This window comes from Cervus elaphus, chromosome 8 (assembly GCF_910594005.1).
Source record: "Cervus elaphus chromosome 8, mCerEla1.1, whole genome shotgun sequence".
Taxonomy (NCBI): domain Eukaryota; kingdom Metazoa; phylum Chordata; class Mammalia; order Artiodactyla; family Cervidae; genus Cervus; species Cervus elaphus.
Window position 1 is genome coordinate 44857302 of NC_057822.1, and position 9793 is coordinate 44867094.

Consider the following 9793-nt stretch of genomic DNA (forward strand, 5'->3'; position numbering starts at 1 on the left):
TTTTTTATTTTGAAAAATTTCAACCATTCAGAAGAATAAACACTGATAGAATAGTGTGGAGGGAGGGGAGGGGAGCAAGAGAGAGAGCAAATCCAAATATGGCTAAATATTAGTATTAAATCATTGGTGAATCTAGGGAAAGAACATACAGGTGTTCATTTTCCCAAATGATTGAAAAATTTCAAAAAAATTTAAATAGTCAAACTTAATAGAAGCATGTTAAATAATCTTAAAAGAACATGTAAGAGGTTATTGGGAGGATTTTCTGTAGGAAGTGAAGGTGAGAGATTGAGAATGCCACTTAGCTTCCTGCCTTACATGAGTAGGTAAATGATAAGGTCATTCTTTAAGGTCAAAACAGAATAAGAGATAGGTTTAAAGAGGAAGATGGTTAGTTGACTTTTGATCTTGTTGATTTTAGTGTCCATGACCCAACCAAATGAAATATGTTGGAGACAGAAGTCAGATCTTCTTTTTTTTTTTTTTTCTATGTACAGTAGATAAAAGTTTTATTAGACTGCAGAATGTTGTTTCATGGAAATTAAGAAAAACATGTTTCACACAAGACATTTTGCCATGAAGTGAAGTGAAGTTGCTCAGTCGTGTCCGACTCTTTGCGACCCCATGGACTGTAGCCTACTAGGCTCCTTGGTCCATGGGATTTTCCAGGCAAGAGTACTGGAGTGGGTTGCCATTTCCTTCTCCAAGAAGTCAGATCTTCATGGGAAAGCTCAGCTGAAGTGGTTCCTTACCAGCATGGAGAGGTAGAGAAATGAGGAGAGACAATGAGAGCATCAGTGAGGCCTTAAAGACAGAAGAGCAATGAGCTGCGGGATCCAGAGGAATCCTGACATTTAAAGCAGTTCTATAGTGTTTGCCAGTATCCAGTCTGCATCATTTCTATGTGTGTGCATGCATGCTAAGTTGCTTCAGTCGTGTCTGACTCTATGCAACCCTATGAACTGTAGCCCGCTAGGCTCCTCTGTCCATGGGATTCTCCAAGCAAGAATACTGGAGTGGGTTGCCATGTCCTCCTCCAGGGTATCTTCCAGACTCGGGGATCGAACCTGCATCTCTTGCATCTGTTGCATTGGCAGGCAGGTTCTTTAGCACTAACACCACTATGGAGGCCCCTTCTATATGTATGAAGTGAAGTGCAGTGAAGTCGCTCAGTCGTGTCCGACTCTTTGCGACCCCATGGACTGTAGCCTAACAGGATCCTGCGTCCATGGGATTCTCCAGGCAAGAGTACTGGAGGGGGTTGCCATTTCCTTCTCCAGGGGATCTTCCTGACCCGGGGATTGAACCCAGGTCTCCCATATTGTAGGTAGACGCTTTACTGTCTGAGCCACCAGGGAAGTCCTTCTATATGTATAGCTAGCTACTTTTCTCAGGTTCTCCTGGAATGGAGGCAGGCAGCTTCTAGGTAGCTTCTAGGTGACATCATGTGACCCAGCTCTGACCAATGGAATGGGGGCAGAATCATATGCATCTTTCACTTGTCCTGACTTCCCATCTGTGCAACTGGAAGCTGAAGACTCCAAGATGGCTGAACCACATGTTGGAGAATGGATGCTTGAATCACACTTGGAGGAGAGCTGCCTAGGGGAACATGCCCTAATCAAGAAATCAACTTTGGTTGTGCTCATCTATGAAGATTTGGGGTTCAGTTCAGTTGCTCAGTCATGTCTGACTCTGTGACCCCATGGACTGCAGCACACCAGGCCTCCCTGTCCATCACCAACTCCCAGAGTTTACTCAAACTCATGTCCATTTAGTTGGCAATGCCATCCAACCATCTCATCCTCTGTCCCCTTCTCCTCCCACCTTCAAACTTATGTAGGACATAGTTTATCTGGGAGAAAGGTCTATACCTTTATATTCTAAGGGGTCTGGGTTTCCAGAAGGATAATAGGATTAGGCAGAGGTGCAAGAGCCAGAGAAGGAGCAAAGAGGCATAAGGAGAAACTTGAGAGATTAATGTCAGAGAAGCCAGGAGAGTAGATTTGCAAGGACCAAATGGTCTGCTGTGTAGAAGGCAGCAGGGATGCCCGGAAAGAGTTAAGAGTCTCAGATTGGAGAACTAGTGAGCCACTCGTGGCCTCGGCAGAGCAGTGAGTTGAGGCATAAATGGGAAGTAAGGAAGTAGAGAATGTAGGAAACTGCTGTAAAAACTTGTCTTTGAAGGGAAGGAGAAAGAAGCAATAGCTAGAGGAGGAAGCAGAATCAAGAGAGGGTCACTTTTAAGGATGGGACAGACCTGAGATTATCAGAATGAGGTCGTAAAGAAAAGAGAAGTTAAAGGTATGGAATGTTGGTGGGATAATTGTGGAGAGTGAGTGGGACAAGGAGCCAGTGTCAACATCGACCCTGGAAAGGAGGGAAGACCTTTGACCATCTAAGACCATGTGCGTGGTGGGGGTGGGGAGGGGAGATGGGGGTTGGGGCAGTTCTTACCTGATGACCTCAATTATTATTATTATTACTTTTTTTTTTTTAAAGAAGTAAGAGGCAGCTAGGGAAGAAGGGGAGGAGGACTTTTGGAGGAGACTAGAAGAGATGGGTACAAATCGGGACTGGGCTTTGCCTTTATTTTGATGTTTAACATTTGACCAACCACTAGCTCTTACACCTGGGTTCCACAGCTATAAATCAAGAAAATGACAATACCTCATATAGAAATGCATTGTGAGCTCAAAGTCATGACTAGCAGTGTACTCACCTGTGTAAATGCTGCTTGCTGGCTTGACAGGTGTATGTCCACTTCTTTATCCTCTGCTTCAGCACCTTATAAGAATGTTTCCATCCTCCAAAGTGTGTTTCTCTTGCTAAACACAGCAAGCAGATGAAAGTCTTATTTTTATTTTTAATTTAACAACAATTTTTTTTTTTATTTTGGCCTTGCCATGGGGCATGAGGGACCTTAGTTTCCCAACAGAGGATCCAACTCTGGCCCTTCGCAGTGAGAGCAGAGTCCTAACCAGTGGATGGCCAGGCAATTCGCAGAGGGTCTTATTTTTAGAGACAGTTAATTTAAATATATTCAAAACTGAATATAGTGCATTTTGTGTGCCAAGTCGCTTCAGTCACGTCCAACTCTGTGACCCTGTGGACTGTCGCCCACCAGGCTCCTCTTGTCCAAGGGATTCTCCAGGCAAGAGCACTGGAGTGGGTTGCTGTGCCCTTCTCCAGGGGATCTTCCCAATCCAGGGATCGAACCTGTGTCTCTTACATCTCCTGTATTGGCAGGCGGATTCTTTACCACTAGCACCACCTGGGAAGCCCTAAGTGTTAATATTGTTTTCTTCTAGGTCATGGTAGAAACATTTTGTTTCCTGTTTTGATTACAAAGTCATTTTAATTTGATGAAGTTCTCACAGGCAGCTATTGTTACACATGTGGCAACTGTGCAATTATGTGCAGTTGAAAAAACTCCCACACATTTGCCTCCATTTCCCTACTTGGTTCCATTGGTGTGTTCTCAAGAACTAGAAACTGATTATTATTGAATTATTATTGCCTTGAGCAAAAAGTCAGTCATTAGGTAAGAATAATTCTCACCCAAGTGAATTCCCACCTAATGATAATAATAATTCTCACCTAAGCATGAATCCACTTCTACAATGAAACTGCCAGGGAGGCAGGGGTGGCTTTACCCAGCCCATAAAAACTTGTACTTCAACAGTCCACCTACCAGTTGTTCATCTTCTATCTATTTACTAGAAAGATTAAACCCACCCCAAACCACAACCAGCTCCCATTGAAAGAGGCCTCTTTAGGTGTGGAGAAAAGGGAACCCCCCTACACTGTTGGTGGGAGTGTAAGTTGATGTAGTCACTGTGGAAAACAGTATGGAGGTTCCTCAGAAAACTAAAACTAGAATTACCATGTGATCCAGCAATTCTACCCCTGGGCCTATATCCCAGACAAAACTGTAATTCAAAAAGATACAGGTAATACAGATACTCTATTCACAATAGCCAAGATGTGGACACAACCCAAATGTCCACTGACAGATGAACAGATAAAGGAGATGTGATGCATGTATACAATGGGATACTACTCAGCTTTAGAAAATAATGGAATAATATCATTTGCAACAACGTAGATGGACCTAGAGATTATCATACTAAGTGAAGTCAGAGAAAGACAAATACCATATGATATCACTTAGATGTGGAATCTAAAATATGACACAAATGGACCTATCTATGAAACAGAAATAGAAGCAGGGACATAGAAAATAGACTAGTAGTTGCCAAGTGGGGGTGGTGGGAAAGGATTAGATTGGGAGTTTGGCGTTAGCAGATGCAAACTGGTATATACAGAATGGATAAATAACAAGGTCCTACTTTATACCACAGGGAATTATATTCAATACCCTGTGATAAACCATAGTGGAAAGAATATGAAAAAAATGTATATGTATACCTGAATCACTTTGTTGCACAGCAGTAATTAACACAACATTGTAATTCAACTATATTTCAATGAAAAGTAAAAAAAAACAAAAAACAAAAAAAACCCAACTATTCTAAAATAAGAAAGAGGCCTCTTTAAAATCCACAGGGGCCCCAGCTGTGAGAATAGATGGTGGTATGTGAAGGAAGGGGAGAGGGAAGGAGTGGAGGATAAAATCTTTTTTTTTTTTCCTAAATTTCACTGAAGTGGAAAGTAAAAACTTCAGGAATCTATAATTAATCACAGGTATTAGACATTTAAAATTTTTTTTGCCTTCAAGAAGGTGGAGATGGTGCAGAAAAGTATCAGGGCAATCAGAGAAACACTTAGTGATCAACCCATCAACATAAACTTTGAATTGACCTGGTATCAGAAATATTTATAAATGGGCAGCTTTTGAATTCATACCCCTGAATGTCTAGGATGGGTATCCTGGAATTATCATTATTGTTGTTTTAGTCATTCAGTCGTGTCCAGTTCTTTTGTGACCCTATGGACTGTAGCCCACCAGGCTCTTCTGTCCATGGGATTTCCCAGGTAAGAATACTGGAGTGGGTTGCCATTTCCTTCTCCAGGGTATCTTCCAGACCCAGGGATTGAATTCATGTCTCCTGCATTGGGAGGCAGATGCTTTACCACTGATCCACTGGGGAAGCCCTAAAATTATTAGGTTCTCCAATTTTAGTTCTTTCTGTGAAAGAACTCTGAAAAGACTGTGACTTTAACAGTAACTCCAATGAAAAGTGGTGCCAAAGATTCTGTCTTCAGGCCTCATTTTCTGTCTCCATCTCGTCTCCGTGAATTGATGGCTATAATTTTCATTAATAAATCACAGGACCAATTCCCTTTCTCTCAACACCTTTACTTCAGATTCTGGTCTTAAAGTATTTGTCTTTTTACTTGAAAGCTTCTGAGGGAGGTGAGATATATGTTTTAAAAATTGGTTTTCAGATATTAGTCTCTCCTTTGGCGACAACATTCACTCACATGGCTTCTCCCAAAACCACATCTCCACCCGCAGCATTTCTCAAAGTGAAGCAGAGCAGGACTCTATGGTCCTTGCCCCACCGCCCCATGTCCTTTGCCTGTTTTTTGTCTGTGGAAAACTTTAGTTGAAGAGTAAGTTTAATCAGAGAAATGAGAAATGCATTAAAAAAGGAAAATAGTCCAAATAAAGGAGACCAAATAATATCAATGCACTCATTAAACATAGTCAAGGACCTTTATTTCTCAAGGGCTATAGATAATATTCTGAGCCATATCCTGTGAGCTCTTTTATAGATACTAAAACACCAGGTGGAGAAGTTAGCTATGTGATGACCAGACACCCATGACATAAGCTGCTACAATTCCAAGAACTGGCCTCAGAGAAATGGAAACAAATGGATCCTGGAACTGCAGATTAACTGTACCCAAAACAACCAAGATGACACTGGTCAGACCACCAATGACCACTTTGAAGATGACTTTCAGAGATAACTGTGCTGTTTCTGCATATAGTCCCCACCCCACCAGTTGCCAACATCTGAAATAAAGTAAACTTTCCTTTCCATGATCTTGGCATATTTATTGGCTTTTGAGCATGGAGCACCCAGACCCCACACCTTTCGGTATTGAAAGCACCAGAATTTCCTTCTAACTGACTTCAAATTTTGGGGGACAGTACCCCAAATACCTTACTGGCCCCTTGAACCATCATCTCTTGCCAACCTCTAATTTCAAGGTTTTCTTTGATTCTTGTTTACTCTTCACACCTAGTCAGTGACTTGTACCTGTATTCTCCTCTCTACTCCAAGGTACCAGCCACTATCTCTCACTTGGCATGCTAAAATGGCCTTTGGCCTTATTTCTAGTGGACACTTAATCCAAACTGCACTGCCAGGTTCACTAAAGGGAAAATTTTTTTTTAATTTTTTTTTTAAAGGGAAATTTTGATCCTATCACTTTCCTATTCAAACTCTCAAATGTCTACCATGGTCTATGGAACCAGTAGTATTTTTGACCAAGGACTCAAGGTCCTTCATAAAACCTTGCACTCCTCTCTGAGTCTGATGTTCTGGGTAGTCCATCTCTTTACTAACTTCCATGAGAAGAATTAAGATGTTGATTGTACCCAAGCTTTATAGAAGTGGCATCATCAATTAAAATAGCAGTATCTTAAAAACGTTCATGATGAAGAGGGACTTAAGAATTGATCTTCAATGACTCGATCAATGACTGAAGTGCCTCCTCCATGTTTCTGTGTTCTCTCTTTTTCTTTCAGGACTGATGAATGACCTGTGTTGTATTATATCCCGTGGGAGGTAACTATATATATATATATATATATATATATATATATATATGTAACCATATAGGTAACCATATGTATATGGTATGTATAACCATATGTATAACCATATATATATATATATATATATATATATATATATATATATATATATATACCCCCAATGTTGGTGAGGGGTGATGAAATAAATGTAATCATACTCAGTTGCTGAAAGTGTAAGTGGAAATAATCTTTTTAAAGATGGTAAGTATTAAGGACCTAAAAAGTAGACAGAAACTTCGCTTCTAGGAACTAACTGGAACTGGACATAAGTGGGAATGAATGCAAAGATTTGTGTACTAGAATGTCCATTAAAATACTACCTGTTCTCAACAGTAAGGGATTGGTTATATAAATTGCAGCACATCTGAATAAAAAAAAATTTAATAGCCATTAAAATTGTTTTTGAAAAATATTTAGTGACATGGAAAAATGTTCATGATACACTATAAAGTGAGAAAAAGAAACAGGCATGATAATAAATACAACATCATCATTACTTGGAAAAATATGTTTTATTTATTCACATATTTATATACACTCTAAAGACTCTTTTTTTTTTCAATTTATTTTTATTAGTTGTAGGCTAATTACTTTACAATATTGCAGTGGTTTTTGCCATACATTGACATGAATCAGCCATGATTTACATGTGTTCCCCATCCTGATCTCCCCTCCCACCTCCCTCCCCCTCCCATCCCTTTGGGTCTTCCCAGTGCACCAGCCCTGAGCATTTGTCTCATGCATCCAACCTAGGCTGGCGATCTGTTTCACACTTGGTAATATACATGTTTCAATGCTATTCTCTCAGATCATCCCACCCTCGCCTTCTCCCACATAGTCCAAAAGTCTGTTCTATACATCTGTGTCTCTTTTTCTGTCCTGCATGTAGGGTTATCATTACCATCTTTTAAAATTCCATATATATATGTTAGTATAATGTATTGGTCTTTATCTTTCTGGCTTACTTCACTCTGTATAATGGGCTCCAGTTTCATCCATCTCATTAGAACTGATTCAAATGAGTTCTTTTTAATGGCTGAGTAAATATTCCATTGTGTATATGTACCACAGCTTTCTTATCCATTCGTCTGCTGATGGGCATCTAGGTTGCTTCCATGTCCTGGCTATTATAAATAGTGCTGCGATGAACATTGGGGTACACATGTCTCTTTCAGATCTGGTTTCCTCGGTGTGTATGCCCAGGAGTGGGATTGCTGGGTCATATGGCAGTTCTCTTTCCAGTTTTTAAAGGAATATCCACGCTGTTCTCCATAGTGGCTGTACTAGTTTGCATTCCCACCAACAGTGTAAGAGGGTTCCCTTTTCTCCACACCCTCTCCAGCATTTATTGCTTGTAGACTTTTGGATAGCAGCCATTCTGACTGGCGTGTAGTGATACCTCATTGTGGTTTTGATTTGCATTTCTCTGATAATGAGTGATGTTGAGCATCTTTTCATGTGTTTGTTAGCCATCTGTGTGTCTTCTTTGGAGAAATGTCTGTTTAGTTCTTTGGCCCATTTTTTGACTGGGTCATTTATTTTTCTGGAATTGAGCTGCAGGAGTTGCTTGTATATTTTTGAGGTTAATCTTTTGTCTGTTTCTTCATTTGCTATTATTTTCTCCCATTCTGAAGGCTGTCTTTTCACCTTGCTTATAGTTTCCTTTGTTGTGCAAAAGCTTTTAAATTTAATTAGGTCCCATTTGTTTATTTTTGCTTTTATTTCCAATATTCTGGGAGGTGGGTCATTGAGGATCTTGCTGTGATTTATGTCAGAGAGTGTTTTGCTTATGTTCTCCTCTAGGAGTTTTATAGTTTCTGGTCTTACATTTAGATCTTTAATCCATTTTGAGTTTATTTTTGTGTATGGTGTTAGAGTGTTCTAGTTTCATTCTTTTACAAGTGGTTGACCAGTTTTCCCAGCACCACTTGTTAAAGAGGTTGTCTTTTTCCCATTGTATATTCTTGCCTCCTTTGTTGAAGATAAGGTGTCTGTAGGTATGTGGATTTATCTCTGGGCTTTCTATTTTGTTCCATTGATCTATATTTCTGTCTTTGTGCCAGTACCATACTGTCTTGATGACTATGGCTTTGTAGTGTAGTCTGAAATCAGGCAGGTTGATTCCTCCAGTTCCTTTCTTCTTTCTTAGGATTGCTTTGGCTATTCGAGTTTTTTTTGTATTTCCATACAAATTGTGAAATTATTTGTTCTAGTTCTGTGAAGACTACCGTTGGTAGCTTGATAGGGATTGCATTGAATCTATAGATTGCTTTGGATAGTATACTCATTTTCACAATATTGATTCTTCCAATCCATGAACATGGTATATTTCTCCATCTGTTTGTGTCCTCTTTCATTTCTTTCATCAGTGTTTTATAGTTTTCTATGTATAGGTCTTTTGTTTCTTTAGGTAGATATACTCCTAAGTATTTTATTCTTTTTGTTGCAATGGTGAATGGTATTGTTTCCTTAATTTCTCTTTCTGTTTTCTCATTGTTAGTGTATAGGAATGCAAGGGATTTCTGTGTGTTAATTTTATATCCTGCAACTTTACTATATTCATTGATTAGCTCTAGTAATTTTCTGGTAGAGTCTTTAGGGTTTTCTATGTAGAGGATCATGTCATCTGCAAACAGTGAGAGTTTTTCTTCTTTTCTTATCTGGATTCCTTTTATTTCTTTTTCTGCTCTGATTGCTGTGGCCAACACTTCCAACACTATGTTGAATAGTAGTGGTGAGAGTGGGCACCCTTGTCTTGTTCCTGACTTTAGGGGCAATGTTTTCATCTTTTCACCATTGAGGATAATGTTTGCTGTGGGTTTGTCATATATAGCTTTTATTATGTTGAGGTATGTTCCTTCTATGCCTGCTTCCTGGAGAGTTTTTATCATAAATGGATATTGAATTTTGTCAAAGTCTTTTTCTGCATCTATTGAGATGATCATATGGTTTTTGTCTTTCAATTTGTTAATGTGGTGTATTACATTGATTGATTTGCGG